The sequence below is a fragment of the Mesocricetus auratus genome, unplaced genomic scaffold (assembly GCF_017639785.1).
Source record: "Mesocricetus auratus isolate SY011 unplaced genomic scaffold, BCM_Maur_2.0 Super-Scaffold_6730, whole genome shotgun sequence".
NCBI classification, from domain to species: Eukaryota; Metazoa; Chordata; class Mammalia; order Rodentia; family Cricetidae; genus Mesocricetus; species Mesocricetus auratus.
In genome coordinates this window covers 36373791-36392779 of record NW_024429184.1, presented here as the reverse complement: position 1 = coordinate 36392779, position 18989 = coordinate 36373791, and the positions used below count along the sequence as shown (strand labels likewise).

General features: G+C 39.6%; 1 protein-coding gene across 1 annotated transcript in view; it reads right to left on the bottom strand.

Moving 5' to 3' along the window:
- Nkain3 (sodium/potassium transporting ATPase interacting 3) overlaps positions 1-18989 on the bottom strand; it is a 629532-nt gene that overhangs the window by 609945 nt on the left and 598 nt on the right. The gene's annotated exons all lie outside the window — the stretch shown is intronic.

Here is an 18989-nt window from a genome sequence, read left to right as displayed (position 1 = left end):
ACATAGAGCCCAGTGTCTTATGAAACACAGTCTTTCTTTGTTTTTCCTTGTTATTGTTTGGGTGGCCATATGTGGATTTATGAGAGAATATGATGCAAGTGTGTGTTGTATATGCACAAGTATACCTGCTGGTGAACGAGCCTTTGTGGGTACATGAACCCATGGGTACATGTATATTTGTCTGTGTGTGGACATTAGAGGAGGGTATCTAGTATCCTCTTCTCTCACTTTCCTCTTACTCCTTGGAGGCAAAATCTCTCACTGAAACTAACACTACACTGTCAGGCAGCAAGCACAGTGTTCTCCTCGTCCCTGCCTCACTCAATGCTGGGGTTACAAGCACTTCCAAAATATGCTGCCTTATTACATGCCAGTTGGGTTCTTCATGCCTGAATAGCAAACATTCCTTTCACTACAAAAACTATTTGTTTATTTTTATTTATTATTTATTTATTTTCTATTTATGTGTAAGTGTGTGTACCTGCTGAATGCATATCACATGCTTGCTGGTGTGCACAAAGGCCAGAAGAGGGCATCAGATCCCCCCAGACCTTAGAGTGATGAACCAACAGTTATGGGTGGTTATGAACCAACAGTTATGGGTTCTGAGAGCTCTTCTACAAAAGCAGCAAATGCTCTTAGGTGCTGAACATCTCTCCAGCCTGAAAATACCGAATCTAAACGCACCTGTTTACAATGCATTGAGCCTCAAGTTGGTTTTTGGATTTTTTTTCAGTAAAAGGTCACAAATGGAATTCTATCTCTGGGTTCTCTTCTTTTCCCTCTAAGGATCTCGGGGGACACTTGATGGGACTCTAAGATTAACTGAAAGTAAACACAGAAGGAGTGGACCAAGGAAAGGAGCACCCAGGAGAACTGGCTCACTCTGAAACAAAGAAAAGCTAAATTTATTCAGCCCATGAACAATAGAATGCCCTGAGACCTACATCTCAGAGTTGGGGATGGCCTGCCCTCTACAGGAATTCACCAATATCCAGACAAGCAAGTTCTCAGTCCAAACTGGGGAGGAGCTGCTCAGTGTTTCAAATTGAATTGTTTCACAGTTACATGGTGAACTGATCTCAAGTCTCCAGTCCTTTTATGAGAATCTCAGTATCCAGTATCCATCTAAAATGTGCACTAAGCAACAGCAGTTCTGGGAGTTCACCATACAGAGCTTCCTAGACACTCCAACTCTGAGCTGAAAACGTGTGATAAAAAAGTGACTGGCTTAAATGCATAAATAAAGCACAAAATGCTCTCACCTTTCACATCTGAATACAATGAATTATCCAAGTTTACCTTTGGAATGTGCAACTATCAAATGTTTGATTTGCAAATGGGCGGGGCACTTGTAGATCTTAAGTGCTTGTTTCATGCTGTCACCAGTAACAACCTTTTCCACTTTTTCAGGACAAGCAGCTCCTTCCTCTTTTATTCTTTAGATCGCAATAGAAATAGTTTCCCAAGTCATTCACAAGCCACACCACACATCTTGTTCAGACAGAAGTGTCTATAGAATTTTCTCATTCCTGCCATTTTGTAGAAAAAGATCATTTCAATGTAGTCACCACTAAGCATTTACAAAGAGAGAAAGTCAATGGAGCTACAGAACGATGCATTTATCAACTTCCAAGCCCCAGGTAGCAATTTTAAATAATTAGGTGGGAGGTAGACAATTAATAGGTGATCACTTACACTCTGAATTAGTGTCAGTCTCTTCCTGTAATAGCACCTTTTATGAACCTGCGTCATTTGTAACATGTACCACAAGGTATGGGTTTCTGATGCCACTTTTCTCAAAACGTCTTTACTAGAAATTCCTCAGCCATATGGGGAGGAAAAGACAGCTCTGTAGAAGAAACTGAAGCCAGCCTACCTAAGCTGCAGTCACCCTGCCCCCAGTGCCCAGGCCAGCCCATCTGTGCACGCCCATGCACATCAGGCACTTCCTCCCTGAGCCAAGCCACCAAGCCTGCCTTTATGCCCAGAGACTGCAGACTGAGAGACACCGGACCAGAGACACCAATGAGGAAAGGACAATGAAGCAGAGTCAGCACCTGAGCCAATAGGACCTTGGGAGGGGGTATAAAGGCAGGCCTGACTTCCTTAAACGAGTCTACAGCATGCTCTGCTACTCACTGATTCCCAGTCCCTGATTAATTGGTACTAGGGTTTCTTACCCCCTCCTGTAGGCATTTCGGGTGAATCGGATGGGACAGGTATTCTGGCACTCGGGATTCACAGAACACTAAGTGTTACACAGCTCAGATGGAAAGGCAGCCTGGAGCTCCGGAGCCAAGGACTACTACAGGCCAAGTTGCAGTAAGCTTAGCTGCTTACAGCCCTGCCTCAGGGAAAGGCTTCCCCAGTGTATCAGCTCTTCTCTGGCAGGAGAGGGTCTTCCAGCTCAGGATGTTTTGCTCCGGAAGGAGAAGGTTTCAGGGGAGAAGTTGCTACAGTTCAGCTCTGCTCCAGGCAGAGTGGAGAGCAGAGTGTAACAACTCAGCTCTGCCAGGAAGGTTCCCCCAGCAAAAGTGTTACATCCAAGCTTGCTCTGCTCTGCCCAGGGTCGTCTCTGCTCCACCGCAAAAGAAAGTCTTCACCCAAAGGTCATCCAAGGGGTTTATTGGGAAGGAAGAATCCAGGAGAGTGGCTGCCCTCTGCCAGAGTAGCAGAGGACAGCTGGGCACAAACAGCCACAAACTGAACAGACACAAGGTTTATATAGGGCTTCCAGGGTGGGGATTGGTCAGAACTTAATCTCCGCTCAGGGATTGGCTAGTTTTCTGCACCAAGGTTAGAGTCAGATTTGGCTCTGGTTTCAGGGCCAAAGTGTGTTTCTTTCAATGGTCCTTTTTAGCCTTTTGGCTCCAATTTTAGGGTCAGGGTGTATTTCTGTCACTGGCTCTGATTCCAGGGCCAAAGTGTGTTTCTTTGGCTCTGCTCAGGATGTGTTTCTTTGGCTGGCCTCTTTTCCCTACACCTCCCACAAGGGGTGTTCGAGCAGGGGAACAGGGTAGCCAGCAACACAGATCATAAAAGACTGCTTTGGGTAGCCTCTGAAAGTTGCCATTAGAATGTCATACACAAAAGAATGCATGGTAAGGGAGATCCTTGGGGAGACACAGACAGACTGCTACCGTGGAAACCATGGAATTCATGCCGTGAATCTCAATGGGCAAGTAGACATATCAAGCCACAGCTGGTAGATGCTGGACAAGAATGTAGTGTACCAAATGTAAGCATAGGCTCCTGAGGGTCTTCATTCTTCTTAGAAGGAAAAAAATCTGCTCAGAGAGCAGAAGAGCAGGCAGAGCTACACACAGTGCAAATGTACCTTCAGATGTGCCTTAGTCCACATCTACAGCATACAGAAGAATCACAGCTTACCTGTAGTAGTCTTCCAGTGAACATGTAATGGTGGCTACATCCCCTCAGGCAGACAGAAGGGGAAAGAGGGAAGTTTGAGGCATTCCATCTCGCGGTCTTTCTGGTGGGTCAGCTGTTCCAATAGGAAGGGCAGAGAAATGCCCCCATGGTTCTTTGTATTTTTCTGGGAAAGTGTTCCCCAACATACATCCATTTATCATTTATCTTGGGTCTAGTGAAGTCATTACGTCCTTGCCTTCACTTACCAGCTGTCAAACCTTGGAGCCAGCTAAGAAAACTTGGAAACCATGTTGGTGGAGTGAGAAGGGGTACTAGTTTCCTAGTAAGCCCTCGACTCTTATTGTTCTTCATGCTTCATGCTTCTAAGGAAAGGACTTTTAAGTATATTATTTACAGTTCTCAATAGAAACTAGTTGAAGAACTAAAGACAACAGACATATGCTCTTGGCTCTGGAAAATCTGACTTAACAATTGGTTCAGAACTCACAGTGTAGGACAGTGATTCCAGGGGTGAAGGAGACAGAGATTGAAAGGATTGGGGGAAGATGCTTCCTTGTGTACCTTGACACAATTGCTTGCAATTTTGATAATTCATTATTAGCATATATATCTGAATTCCTTCATTTTTGTTCTCAACTACAGGTGTTTCTGATTAAGTTTGACTTAATATTTCATAATATTTCACTGTAAGAAACATAAGTTACCACCACTTCTCTGTTGGGAACTCATTGGTAATTGCTGCATAGGATGCTGGTAAATTTACAATCCAATATTTGTTGCTTAAAAGACTATATAGATGACTCATCTTTTGTCTGTGATTTGTGACTGTTCAGATCATCACGTCTAGGATGCTCTTGTAAAATACTGCTACTACTCATACTGGAGTTTACATATGAGTATATATAAGGGGACCCATCATTAAGAGGCATGGAAATCTAAATATCAGAGACTTCTACAATTGTTTAATGACTGTATTCCTTAGAGATGCAGATGAGGCATAGTAAATTTGTCCTATGTTACCTCACTCTTTCCACTCATATTTAGTTCATCCAGACAACCTATTTCTAATGCCAACCTATTTCTATTGTCATATGCCTATTCATGAACAGTGACATCATATTCAAATCTGCTCTCTGCTTGTTGAACTTCAGTTCAGTGCTATTTCTTGCCTGTTCTCCACAAAGGTAGATTTTGTTGCCCAGGTTGAAGAGTTTGGCTCATATCAGTTGACCGTTGCTAAGGATAATTCTTAGGTCTATAGAAAAAAAAGAGAGTGTCATTTTTTATTCATGTCAGGGAAAGCATCTTGATTGAAAATGATTCTGAAGACCAAAGAAGTGAAGTTTTATATACAAAACTGTCTCTCCTCTAAGGGCATTTTAAACTTTCCATCAGTAAAACAGCAACTAATTTATATTTTATAATCAAATTTCTATGTGTCAATTAAAAGTTAAAGACATATCTTTATATATGGTCTGAAATGTATTTAAATGTATGTATCTCTTTAGCCTTGGCATGGCTGTCCATATATGAAAATCACCTAAATGTATTGTGACTGAAATATCTTGAAATAAAATTCATGCTGATTTTTTCAAATGCCGAAATAGTTTGTCTTCATTATAGAAAGATATACTAAGAAAATCAGCATTCTATACTTTTGGGAGTCCTGAAAGAAAAATGGAGCTACTAAATAATATTTCTTTTACTGAAATCCCTAAAACTTCTGCCTTCCAACAAAATTACCATTAGTAGTGAAGGAGTTAAAAATAATTTATAAAAGCATTCCTGGTCCAGCCAAACAAATACATGAATAATAGATGACCAAGGATCTTCCATATGATATAGGGACTGTGAAACGTTATAAAACATTAAGTCTCCTACTTGTGAAATGATTCAACAAGGCTCTCATGTGAAGGATCCCGGAGGACAGCTCCATCTGCCTTCTTCCAACCGCAGCTCACCGGGAGATGAAAAGGCTGTTAGGGGATCTTGGCAGGCCCTTAATGGCTCCAAGCCTCCATCTAATGCTTCTTTCTAAGAGCCCCTGCATTTAAGCCATCCATTCAATGATGTGGTTACAACATTCAGATTTTTAGCATGTGAGTACTGGAAGGCCAAGGAAGAGTTGCCTTTAAGACAGCAGAAAGGGTTAGTGACTGCAACTCTTAAGGAGAGAAGATATTTGTGAGTACAGACCCCAGTGGGATTAACAGGTTATATTGGACAGTAAGAAAGCTTGCCAGAAGTGGTTCATCTGCTAGAGAAAAATGGAGCGTGCAAAAAGCACAGACTCCTTGATCTGCAGATAGATTGTATCTCAATCTTTTGTTTCAAATGCAACAGGGTACCTCCTGAGAGACCCTTAAAAATAGATATCACTAATGAGAGAAGCTACTTTCTATCGAAGTTGCAAACAAAACAAAAGCTGTTCCCAAGAGCTCAACATGTCTAGTTGAGACTCAAGTCAGTCACCTGTATCATACTTTAAGAGTCACATTTCATGTGATGAAATGGCTTGCTCAAATAGTTACGCTTTGTAACATCTTTGTCGTAAGCCCTTTTATTTTAATGCAGTCATAACATTCCACAGGGTTCTTTATTTTTAACCACATTTTACATGCCATGATAGAACTGAGAACATTATATGTCTTAATGCATTAGAAATGTACAAATAAGAAAAATATATCACTTCAATATACTCCTTAATTTTTTTCACATTTCTGTTTTCCTATCTAAAAATTGCAGTATAATACCTGCCTTGTGAAAACATTTTTAAAAAATGAAGCAAAGAAATTCTGGACATAAGTGGATTTCAGTCCATATTGTATCAATGACTTCTTTTCCTAAAAAAAAATTGGACAAAGATTATTACACACTAAATCCCATTAGTGTATACTTTTTAAATCATCTTCTTGCAATCTCTTTTAAGGTAGGATATTTAGTATTTAATGTGGAGACAATGGGAAATAGCAGTTCTTTCCAGGCTGAAAAGCCAGATGTGGTTGTAAAAAGATATTAGAATCCCTTTGATGTTGATTCTGTGATAACCTCATGGGAGGAGCAAATTAGGACCAATAATGCAAGCAGGTCACTGGGTATTGAAGTTAGTCCCTTCTTGTAGGAGCCAGTCAATACAAAATAGGCAGAAATGAGTCTCTCATGGGGAAAGATTCTTGTTTTAGCCAGTTGCTGAGGACTGGGACCTATGAGCCATTATCAATTCCTGACTTACTTACAGATCAGTTAACTTCAAAATGGGGAACACTTTAGAGAAACCTGAAAGTGATTATGCAGTGGTCAATACTGCAGGTTTTTTAAACAAAGCTTGTCGATTATATCTAGATAATTTTACATGCATATTTAAAGAAATAATGAAAATACCTAGATTATACATTATGCTTTCTTTATATGAATTAGTTAATTCATTAATTAGTTGCATGAAGAATTAATTAAAGGCTCTTCAATCGGTTACCACTCACACGAAACACTGGCCCTCTGATGAAAGACTTTGTCTGGTGGTGAGTTAGTAAATGTTTAATAATGGTCTCTAGAAGACAGCGGGGCAGCGTGATTTGTGACATTTCTACTCTTGAATATGAAAATACTTCCTTCATAATAGAATTTTTGCTACCAATATGATGGCACTAGATGCAAAACTTGGATGAAATTCTCAGTGAACTGCACATTTCTATATAAAACTTCTACCCAATAGTACTGTGAAAGTAAAATAACACCCAGATGGCAAATATGTTGATTTTTGAATATGCATTACTTTTGTTTCTAAATAATTTAATTATAGCTTATATAGTTAATCTTTAATAAAACTATGTTTAACAATTGAATCATAAAATTTCTGAAAACCTTATAGTAAACTCTTCCCATCTGGGACAATCTGGCTCTAGTGCCCAATTGCCTTAGCTCACTATTGGCCAGCTTAAAAAACAAACAAACAAACAAAAACTAATGTGGAACATAAAGGGTAGAAATTGAGGCAAAATTTCCATTCTAAAGGATGTTTAGGACAAAGACTTCAGTTCTGAAAGGCATGTGCATTTCTATCTTGTAACTAAAGATAAATCCAAAATATGCCCTTCTCATAGACTACAGTCTGAAACATTTCATTTATTAGGAATTTAGGTTTTAGAAGCTCAGTGTGGTGGTACATAACTATAATTCCAATACTCATGGAGCAGAGGGATCATCACAAGTTTAAAGCCAGCCTGGACTATGTAAGACTCTATCTGAAAGTGTATGTGTGTCTGTGTGTGTGTGTGTGTGTGTGTGTGTGTGTGTTATGGATATGTTAATGTCTATTGCATACTGTGTCTATAACTAGATGGCAATTTCCATAACAGGGAATTCACAGCCCATCTTCCATTTTAGTTAAAGATCTTTGCAAATATATCAAATTTAAAACATAGATTAGTTTGTTTTATGAATCAGATTTGTGTCTCCATAGCATTCACTGCATATCACTTCAAAAGAATGATCCAGAATCAACCAGCAGTAATGCACACCTTTAATCCCAATACTAGGGAAGCAGAGGGCAAGTGGATTTCTGTGAGCTTGAGGCCAGCCTGGTGGATAGAGTGAGTTCCACAGTGAAACCATGTCTCAATAAACAAAAACAAACCAAAAATGATCCTTGAGGGAAAATGATATTTTGTTGTGGATACATGTGTTGTTAAAACAGTTTCATCTGAGATTGAAACATTTCATCTTGCAGGTAAAGCTGCTTAAACAGGAAGGTAAACAACTCAAAACAGCTTCAGGAAGTTCCTGAAACAGACTAGGTTCAGTAGGCCCCTCCCAGATAGAGTAAAAAATAAAAGCTGAAGGTCTCTCTCCAAGAAGTGAAGCTGAGGGACAAGGAAGACTCTTTAAAGAGAGGAGTTGACAAGACAAAGAGACTCACAAGGGGGAAATGCTGCAATGATGAGTCTAAGGCCAGAACAGTAGTCTGGAAGAGGTTTAGACCGACTGAGGCACCTGGAAAGGACACTCTCCAACCTGCTAAGTTGTCTGAAGGCTGTACTGTATGCTCCAGGCTCCAAGTGGGCTTTGGTGATGCAGCTATCTTTGAGTCATTTCTGGGACTGTAAGTAAGTGTTCACCCATATTCTTCTAAGCAATCCCAACAAAACTTAATGGTTCACCAAATTGGATTTTGGTGATATCCATACTTCTGTCTGTCCTGGGTTCCTTATCTGGGGTAAGTTGATATATGTATTGTATCTCCCCAGGAAAAGCATTAAGATTTTCAGGCCTTTACACAAATTTATGTTAAGGGGATTAAAAGCATGAATCTTTGTTGCACCTAAAAATGTATTTTAATCTTTAAGCTTGTCAATATTAATCAACGAATATTCCTAAAACTGAAATTCAAAACATGGTTGAAGGGAAACCAGCCCACTTGAACCTATGACTCTGCAGGCCTTGCCCTTCTCTCCCATTCTCTCTGCCTTGCTAAAAACCATTAGATAACATTCCTAGAGCTAGCCACCAGGTTGATTTCCTTATTTGGCCACTTCCTCCTCCAGAGACTGACTACCAAAGTCCACCAATCAGAAGCCCCCTTTGGTTTACCTAATTAACATGCCCAGTTAAAATTAAAACTCTCATCCTAACACGGGGTTTCCCTTTTTACCTTTTTAAGTGTCATTTGCCTATGTCCCAAGTCTAATCTCTCCTCTATCCAAAAGCAGCCCTTTGTCCCTTTGGGACAAATACCCCTTCCTCCATTTCCCTTGTTCCCTTCCCCATCTTCCTGTCTCTTATCTCCTTTACCATTACATCCTAGCCCATTCTAAGGCAGACATCCCCCTTTCCTCCTCTTAAAAATTATACCTTCAAGGTCATTTGCTGCGGCTTTCTGCCTGAGTCAGGAAGCAGCCACTTTAACTTTTCTTCCACCCTTAATAAAGGATCTCTGTGAAAACAGGTGTTTGGGTGTGGTTTGTGCCTAATGTGGGGTCTGGAAGGAAGCTCCCACTGTGCAGGGGTCTCCTTCAGTTGTCTCCATGATATTTGATTTCTCTCTCCTTTTTTCAAAATGAATTAATATTAGAGAATAGACTAGAAGTGCTGCAAAAAAATCAAAATAAGCAATTCACATTGTTAGCTAAATCTAAATTTTATCAGCTAGTTTGATGTTCCAAAATAATTAACATATTTTTCCCATTGTAGATCACGTCAACACTGATACTAGCTATCTAGCTGAAAAGTGTTCTATAGTCTCAGGTCAGAGACTAACTAGTGGCAAGCATGTGACTTAAGCCTAAGCAAGAAGGCCTTCCTGTAGGCTCTTACTGAAGGACCTGGACTGAACACAGCTGATTCCTGCTGATCTGCAGTTTTCATCCTAATTGTTCTAGCACCATTACTGCCTCACACAGACACAAGAACATTGGGATGGAGGAAAGGCAGACGTATCTACTGATTTTCATCCTGTTTCAAAACCTTCCAGTTTTACTTTTACAGTTTGGTTTTATCTGTTTTATTATATAGTGAGTGTTGTGGAAATTTTTTCTTTGTCTTTTTTGTCTTTGTTTTGTTTTATTATCATCATTGTTGTCATTGTTTTATTATTAGAGGATAGTGATGATGATGATGGTGATGATGATGATCATGATTTACTTTAAATGAGGTCCTATTCTGTCACACTGGTGCAGAACTTCCTGCTTAATCAAACTTCTCAAGCTCTCTCTGTTCTGCTTTCCTCATGATACCCAGTGTTGAGAGTATAGGCATGAACCACCATGCCCTGCTTTAGTATCTAGTGTGTTACTATCATGAAGCATGTGTTATCTTACTTACATAAGTAAAATGTACTTCATTTGTGGAAGATAATTGCTGAAGAATCAAGCTATGTATGTTTTTTTTTCCCAATCATCCAAATTTTGGTAGAGGTGCTATACAAAATTTATATCAGTGTAAATTTTGTCTAACATTGCAAAAATATTTAGTAGCATTGACTCTATTTGCTTATTATTAAGTTATTAAAAGTTTGTCTTTTTGTATAATCAGGTCATTCCTGGAGGCTAATAGACACATTAATATATCACACGTAAAATATGTATGGGAAAGGTAAGTGGAAGACAAAGAAGCCTATATTTTAATAGCAAATATTACCAAATTCCTAAAGATAGGAAATTTTATTTCCCAAATTATGATAAAGATTCAATTTTACAAATTGCAAACTTAGCTGGGTCGGATTTTTTCACGTGGTCACCACGCTCTTTAATCCACTTCTTATTCTGTTTATCACCTTGATTACTTAGCTTCATTCCACTTCCAGGTCCTCCTTTTGCCTCAAATTGTACATTTTGTATTTTTCCTTTCTCAGCTTGCTTGTTTTCCTTACATATCTGCATTAGAGTTAACACTGATAACCATACTACAGAGTCTATTCTAAGCTGTTCTGGGATTTCATTTACAAATGGAATTAACCCAAAGTAAGAGTCTGCCTTACACTCTTTAGAGAAGGGTAAAAAGCAGTCACAATCTTTTCCAAAATTCACAATAATCTCCAAGCAACATCCTAAAATTCTCCTCTGAAATCTCTTGAGTCAGGCCTCACAGTTCAGGTCAACCACCGTCTTCCTTGTTCCTACTAGTATGGCCAATTAAGCAGTACTTAAATAATTCTACCACTTTTCTAATCCATACTCCAAACAAAAACATTCTCATACCTATCACAGCAATACCCCATCCTCTAATCCTAACTTTCTATCAGAGTTAGGGTTCCTATTGCTGTGAAAAGACACCATGACCACAAGAACTCTTATAAAATAAAAGTATGTAATTGGGTTGATGTATTTTATGAAATTTAGTCCATTATATGTGGTGTTATGCATGCAGACATGGTGCTAGAGAAGGAGATGAGAGTCCTACATCTTGACTCACAGGCAACAGGAAGTAGTCTGAGTGTCACACTGAGTGAAACATGAGAAAATGATCTCAGAGCCTACCTCCCATAGTGACACACTTCCTCTAACACAGCCACATCTACTCCAACAAAACCACACCTCCTAATATTACTTATAAGCTTATGGTATACAATTACATTCAAACTACCACAACAACATATTCACACTGGAAACAAAACACTCTTCAGGAGTCCAACATATTGACTCCATGGCTTGATAGCCAGTAAGCCTCCATCAGAGAACAGTGCATTAGAGTTTAGGAGCCCATAGGGACAATGCATTTAGAGTGTTTGAGTTAGCCTAGGAGGCCTAACTTCATTTTGTGTAACTTTAGCAATTTAGCATCTGTCTCCTTGATAATCTTGAGGAAAGTCCAGAGTCTTTCCAAGTTTTCCCAACCCAGAGAACTTGCGTCATTTGGGTGATAGATCAACTACGTCTTGGTGCAATTCAGAATAAGCAATCATATTGTCCCTCATAAATCCTTTGTGTCATTCTGATTTCCAGGTGCCACCACCCACATGAGGGAGCCACCTGATAAAACTCACCAAGCCCAACCTACCTCAGATAGCAAGTTTTAAAAACCATAAATCAACAGTCTTACAGTTCAGACAGAATGAAGTACACCATCAAGTGTTCAGCAGAGTCAAGTTCCTGGTGGTTTGCCAGCAGTTCCTGAATTTTCTGGCCTGGGGTGGCCCATCACAATCCAATACTTCATTGGCATTTTCTGTAAACCATCCCTTTGCCTTACACTGTGGTTGTGTATATCTTTGTACAAATTAGCCATTTATAGAGGAATTAGCCATACTGGCCTGGGATCTACATTGATTGCTTTATTTAATTACCTTAATAAAGACCCCATCTCCAAATTAGATCCTACCATCAGGTACATCAACCTGTCATTTATGGAAGGCATAATTCATCTCACAACACTCATGTCACTTTTCTACTTGTGGGGCTCTCTCCTTGCTCTTGTCTTCATAAAAGCAAGATTCCTTGTAACTTTACTGGTGATTAAGCAAAGCCACAAGGCTCAGCTTAACACTGTACTACATATTTAATGAAATGATTAGTAATTCTTACTGAATTCTCCATTGCTAAATTATGAAATATGATCCAGAACTCTTTTCATAAAGACTGTGATATGAGGTGACTGGGTTTCCAGGAAAAAAGAAAGCAAAACAGAATTATCAGTATCCGTGTGTGTGTGTGTGTGTGTGTGTGTGTGTGTGTGTGTGTGTGTGCGTGTGTGTATACATACAGTAATAAGAGGTTCTGTGGTGGCCAATCTTGGTTATTAACTCAACCACTGCCTGGACATGGCCCAAGAATGGAGTCTTATGAGCACTTGTGAGAAAATTCCAAGAAACACAGATAAGAGCCTTGTGACCTCAGTTTTTTCAAAAACATAGAACTGTTCTTGGATTATGTTTTTGTACTCCTCCAAGCTGTAGCAGATAGGAATGTGAGTCTACTTGAGATTATTCATTACAGCTGTCTATTGTTATTTGTTTCTATCCCTCTATGGAAAAAACACATGTTTTTGTCCTTCACAAGTGGCTTGTCTGCCAAGTGCACTTTTTGTGATTGTACACTTTACTCATGTGACTCTTCTTAACACTCAGAGTATAAATGCTGTGAATAAAGTTGACCACGCATGAAATTTTAGTCCACCTCATTTACACGCTCCATTCTTCCACGTCTCACCACCTCTAGTGCAGTAAACAGACTATATGTCTGCAATCACTAAAATACACAAAATTCCAACATAGACTAAAGACCAGCTAAGATACCCAGCCTTGTAACTAAATAACTACTGGATTCTTGGCCTTTTCATTGGGTGACAGTCATTGATAGACTAGCTAAAAACCACACTAATATGTATGCAGAGAGAGGGGGGGGATTGATAGATGATAGATAGACAGATAATTAATAGACAATAGATAGATAGAAGATAGATAGATTAGATTCCAAAGCTCTGTTCCTCTAGAGAGTCCTGACTAATATAGTTCTCATTATTACATTTTCATACATAGAATGTATTTTGATCCATATTTAGCTCCTATTATCTTCTCCTGACCCCCTCAACCCTGCTGCTCTTTTCTCTTCACAAATAGTACCTCTTCTGTTTTCAATGTTTTTCTTGTTTATATTTGAGATTTTTTGATGATCAAAGAATTCAATTAGGGATGCTTCTCTGCACATGGATCAGGGCTTATCTACAGGATCATGGGCACCACTGAAGAAAGTCACTCCTATTCCCCAGTAACCATTAACTGCCAATAGCTCCTCAGCAGCAAGTGGAGGTCTTTGACTCCCTGCACCCAAGCAAGAGTAAACTGATTATAAACTCTCAAGCAGTGTTCAAATGTGTTTTTTAATTAATGTTAATGAAATGGCAGTCTTGTACTTTGCCTAACAAAAAAAATCATCAAAGGATATAATTGTATCATCTTTGCCCATATCTTTAGTGTTACTGGTGACCACGGCTCCTATAGTTTTTGTTCCTTATATGTGTATGATACTTATGCTTGTGTGTGTGGATAAACACGGGGTCTCTCATTTAACCACTAGCCCCATCATTCTCCAGGAATCCTGCCTTCACCACTCATGCACTGAAATTACTGGCCCACCACCAGTTCATTTGTTATCTGTATGGATGCTGGTCATCCAACCTCAGTCTTCATCCATGCACAGCAAGTGGGTTACTGGCATCTCCCCAGACTTGTTTTTGCTTTTGTGTTTTTACTATCTTGAAATGTCCGGTCTATGTTTTGTTGAGGAAAAGTTTTATGAGGTCTAGGGAGCTGATTTTGTTTCTTGCTTGGTTTTTCTATCTGGCTGTTTTCTTCTTCCTCTTTGATTAGTTCCTTTCTTGTCCTCTGATTACCCTATATGAAGCCCTGTTTAATATTCTTATTCTTCTTTCCCATTTCTCCCAGGGTAATCTAATCCGGAGTTTAGAATATCAATAGTCTCCATGATTCTTAATTCTGACCACTTGGCTTAGTCTGTTGTCTGAGTTCAAAAGTCATAAATCCGGCAATCAGCATCTTAAAGTTTCCAAACATGACCGTTTGTATCACCAGTCACTTCTGCTTGCCCTACACATGTACAAACATGCACACACATGTCCTTAACCCACCTCATCCTACAGCCCTGTATTTTGTAAAAGCACAGCCCATCCTTTTGTACTTGATGTGTAGGTCATCCCTCAACCTTGGATAATGCAAAGTGATTTCCAGATCAGACAAAAAGTCTCATTATCAGCTATAAATTAATTTCCCTAATCTTTTTAAAGTTTCACTGGATGAACCAGAAGATTGAAATAGAGACGACAAAAATTAGGAATCAGACTGCTAGGCCGGAGAGTTGGCTCAGCAGTTAAGAGGGGCTGACTATTCTTCCAGAGGACAAGGGCTCAATGTTCAACATCCCTGTGGCAGTTAAAAACCTTCTGTAACCCCAGTTTTAGAAAATTGAATGCACTCTTCTAGCCTCAGCAGGCGTTGTATGTACGAGGTACACAAGGTATGCATTCAGACAGAGCACCAATACACCTAACATAAAATAATCCTTAAAAAAGGAATTATGGTGTACAGAATAAAGATCGCTATTTAAATTAAAGCATGTAAAAACAAGATTATCATTATATCTGCATCATAAATGAAATGTGCTTCCATACTGGGTGCCTGATATTTCTGTGAGATGTGTGGGTATTTCACAGGGCTTAATTCAGAACTGACCACAGATAATGTCACCACCGTTCATTTATTTGAGCATTCAAATATCGCAGGTGCATTGCTCACAAGACAGCTGGAAGGCAGAATAAAAGTCTTGAAACTTTGCTTTCACTGACAGCAAATAGATGCTAATTTTCTTTAACTGGGGAGATTGCTCTCTAAAACATAACATATGACCTATCTATATGTTAATAGCTGCTTCTTTAGGTAAATCTCTTAGGGTTTCTGTGACTATAAACATGCCAGCTTACTTTTGAGTTTTAATGGGCTGATTACCAGCTCTGGCAATAAATATAGCTCTCGCTATAAATGAATACAAAATGTAGTAAGTTCTTCAAACAATGGCATGTCAAGTTTTACTGAACATGCCTTAGAGTCTGATGTCTGTGATGCTGAAAAATGAAGAACATTCTGCGGGACCCATGTCTTCTGTAGTGTGTTCAACACTTCCCTGAGGCAGCTCAGAAAAAAAAAATGTTTCTGAAATTCCATGTGGAGACGATAGCACAGTTTAAAACACACAATTCAGGCTCATTTAAATACAGTGACTAAAGCTGATGTAGCATACATATGATTGGGTGGTCATTTTAGCTCTAGACCCTACAGACCTGATAGTAGAACACTTGCTATTATACAAACACGCAGCACCGAAAATGGCCTTCCATTAGATGTATTAAAAGTTCTTTGACCTGAGAGATGAGTGGAAGGGTAAGAGATCATCTTTCCTAGGAAAAATCACTTTACAAAGGTTCTTGTGCTCCAGTCTTCGTTCTTTACACCTTCTCTTTAATCTGGTCTGGCAAAATCAGAATAGATGTGAGTTGGGGGCAAGCACAAATGTTTGCATTGAGAAAAGACAAGAATGGAAACTAGCCCAAAGGGCAGGAAAAGCAAGGTTTGCAAATCAAAGCTCATCAGCATGAGTCACCTAGAAATGGCAAGTTCTCTCTAGTTAGAGTTCCCACTCTGATGCTTTTCTACTCAAGGGGGAATGAAGTTCAGACGAAATGGAATCAGATCACTAAGAAAAGGTTCCATTTCTTTGGTTTTTAAGAGGAGCTCTTGGGATATCTATGTGGTAGTTTGCAGCTGACTCACTGTTGCTTTGTGAATTCCCAGCATCAAGTCTGAACAGCAAAAGGCATCCTCTCTTCATAACAGCACTTCTTAAGGTCTCATAACCCCATCTTCCAAGAGCTGGTCAGAGCAGAGGGGAACGTGAAAGGGAGAGAGGAGAGCTGCTTCCATTGGGAAATGCAGCAGGCCTGTGAAGCTGTTTTCCTTTCACATGGTATGCTGGAGAAGGCTAACATGGGGTCAGAGAGTGTATTTCTTAAATTCTCAAGATTTCTGTGAGGTCATTATCAAACATCGCCATTATTGTAAATTGAGTTGTACAAATTTAAAGAAATCATAATCAAAACACAGTACTAAAACATCTAAGTTTCATTTCTTCATAATTATTTTTGCCAGATTCTTCTTTATCTGTGCTTTTGAAGTTCTTTATGCCTCCTATATCTGGATATTAGAAATACTATATAAAAGTTTGCTTGTAACTGGCTGAAGTAGGAGTACTTACAGCAATGACATTGGAAAATGTCACAAGTTGGGATGTGACTTATTGCACACTGAGCAATGGTCTTAACAAATTTGTGAGTAAACATATTTCAATAATGCATACTAAAACTACACGTGTGTAATGCCTGTAACCACTACATTGTCAAACAAAATTCATAAAAAATCTTTCAGTGCCTGAAAATTACTACACAGTTCAGAAAAAAATCTAGTCATAGCATTCATGAAATTCCAATATTGTTTCAGTGTCTTCTTTCTCCTTAAAGCAAATAGAAATATTAACCAGTATTCATATCAAAACTATGAAGTCAAGAGTTTGTCAAACAACAAAAAAAATTCTGCTATATGTACTTTCAACTCTAAATGTTTTATATAAATAGTGCTATCATGTATGACATAATAATGTAATAGAAAAATGTGTGCTGGCTTTTTTTTTTTCAACTTTAACACAAGCTAGAATCATTTGGGAAGAGAAAAATCTCAGGTGAGAAAAATAACCCCATCTGATTGGCCTGTGGACAACCTATGGTACATATTCTTAATTGATGATTGATGTGGGAGAGTCCAGGTCATTGTGGGTGGTGACACCTCTAGGCTGGTGGTCCTGGGTGTGTATAAAAGAACAAACCATAGGGAGAAACACAAGAAGCCTGACTTCTGCTTCAGTGTCTGTTCCCAGATTTCCAGCCTGGAGTCCACACCCTGATGCTGATGATGGACGGTGATGTGGGTTGTAAGCTTTTGGTCGTATGTGTTATCATAGCAATAGAAACTAGCAGAGACAACACATACACTTTCTTTTGTTTAAGATGTAGTTCTTACATGCTTTCTTACATGCTTATAATCACCCCCTGCCTCTACCATAGTACAACTGGAGTGGGGGTTATGAGTTTATGAGTTCCTCATAGGCAAATTAGTGAAATGAGTATCTCTCAGAGAATAATTTCAGGCGTCAAAAGAATGTCTATGGGGAAAACGCTATATAGACTGAAAATGTAGACAGTGTCTTAAATTCAGCAATTATGTTTCTGCTGTTGAGTGCTAAACACTTACAGTGTTTACAAAGAATAACTTTTGGCCCTGACTTCTTATTGTTTACAATGATTAGACAATCACACGTTTATGCAAATAGATAAGAACCAAGGGTTGGCTGAATTTATTCAGTTTTCTAAATTAAAAGCCAGGCTCATTTATAAAAATTACTGTATATGTTGTCCGTTGACTTTTTTCTCTAACATAAAAAAAATGCTCACGTGAAATTTTATATATTTCAAGAAAACACAATAAACACATTTGGTGCGTGTTTCCCAATAGTGCAGATAGGTTGCCCAACAGGCTTATGAATTTATCTGTTTTTCGTGGATTATAGAACAATTAGCTCATATAAAATGAAGCTTTGGGCAGAAACTGGCAAAATTGGAAAAATGGAAACGTTAAAAAAAAAAAAAAAACAGGAAGACCCTCCAGGGAACAAGAACTAACTCATTATTACATCTCCCGGTTAATGGGTTAATGAGCCCTGCAAGAGCTACAATCCTTCCTTAAATTCACTGAAAGCTTCTCCCCTGGCTTGTGACAAAAGACAAGCAAAGCTTCCCAGAGGGCAAGTTAATCTCACTAACAAAAGTGTGCTGCAGGAGATTACAGCCTTGACTTCTGGTGACCATGTAAAACTCCAACGTCAGCCCCGATAACAAAAGGATCCCGAGTATTTGCCTAGAACCAGAAAGGTCTTTTTTCTTCCCACCCTGGTTTCCAACTTCGGATCCCTACTCACTCCCTGGGCAAAGCGCCAAGGTAAAGAGAAGCCCTGTCCATTCCCCAAGACAGCTGTCAGCCGGTGGCAGCCTGAATTTGCAACATTTCAAGGAAACCAAAAACAGAACTGGTATGTCAAAGACTGAACTTGCGGTCCCCAAGCACAGGAGTCTTAGACAAATCATCCGCCACCTTCCAGCTGCTGAAAGTGAGAACCACCGGAAAGCTGAGGCTTCTGCGGGTCTCAGGAGCTGACTGTCCACAAGCACCTTCTAACTAAACAACATTCTGTCGCCTGAAAACCGTCCTGGTAAGAGCTAATCCTGAGTCCCAGTATAACTTCAGAGGGTGCAGAGGGTGCACACGCAAGGTGTCCGACAGAGGGGCGGGGAAATCACTCTCCCGGAGCGACACCCCAGCTGCCCTCGGACCGCGTGGCGGCGACGCAGCGCACCAGACCAGAAGTAAGACCGCGCCCTCCTGCGGGCAAAAGCTACTGGGCAGGAGGCGCAGGCATCCCGGATGGGACAGCGAGGGTGGGGACCCCTCCAATACGTTCTGTGTGCTCACTGATCTTTAGCCCTGAGCT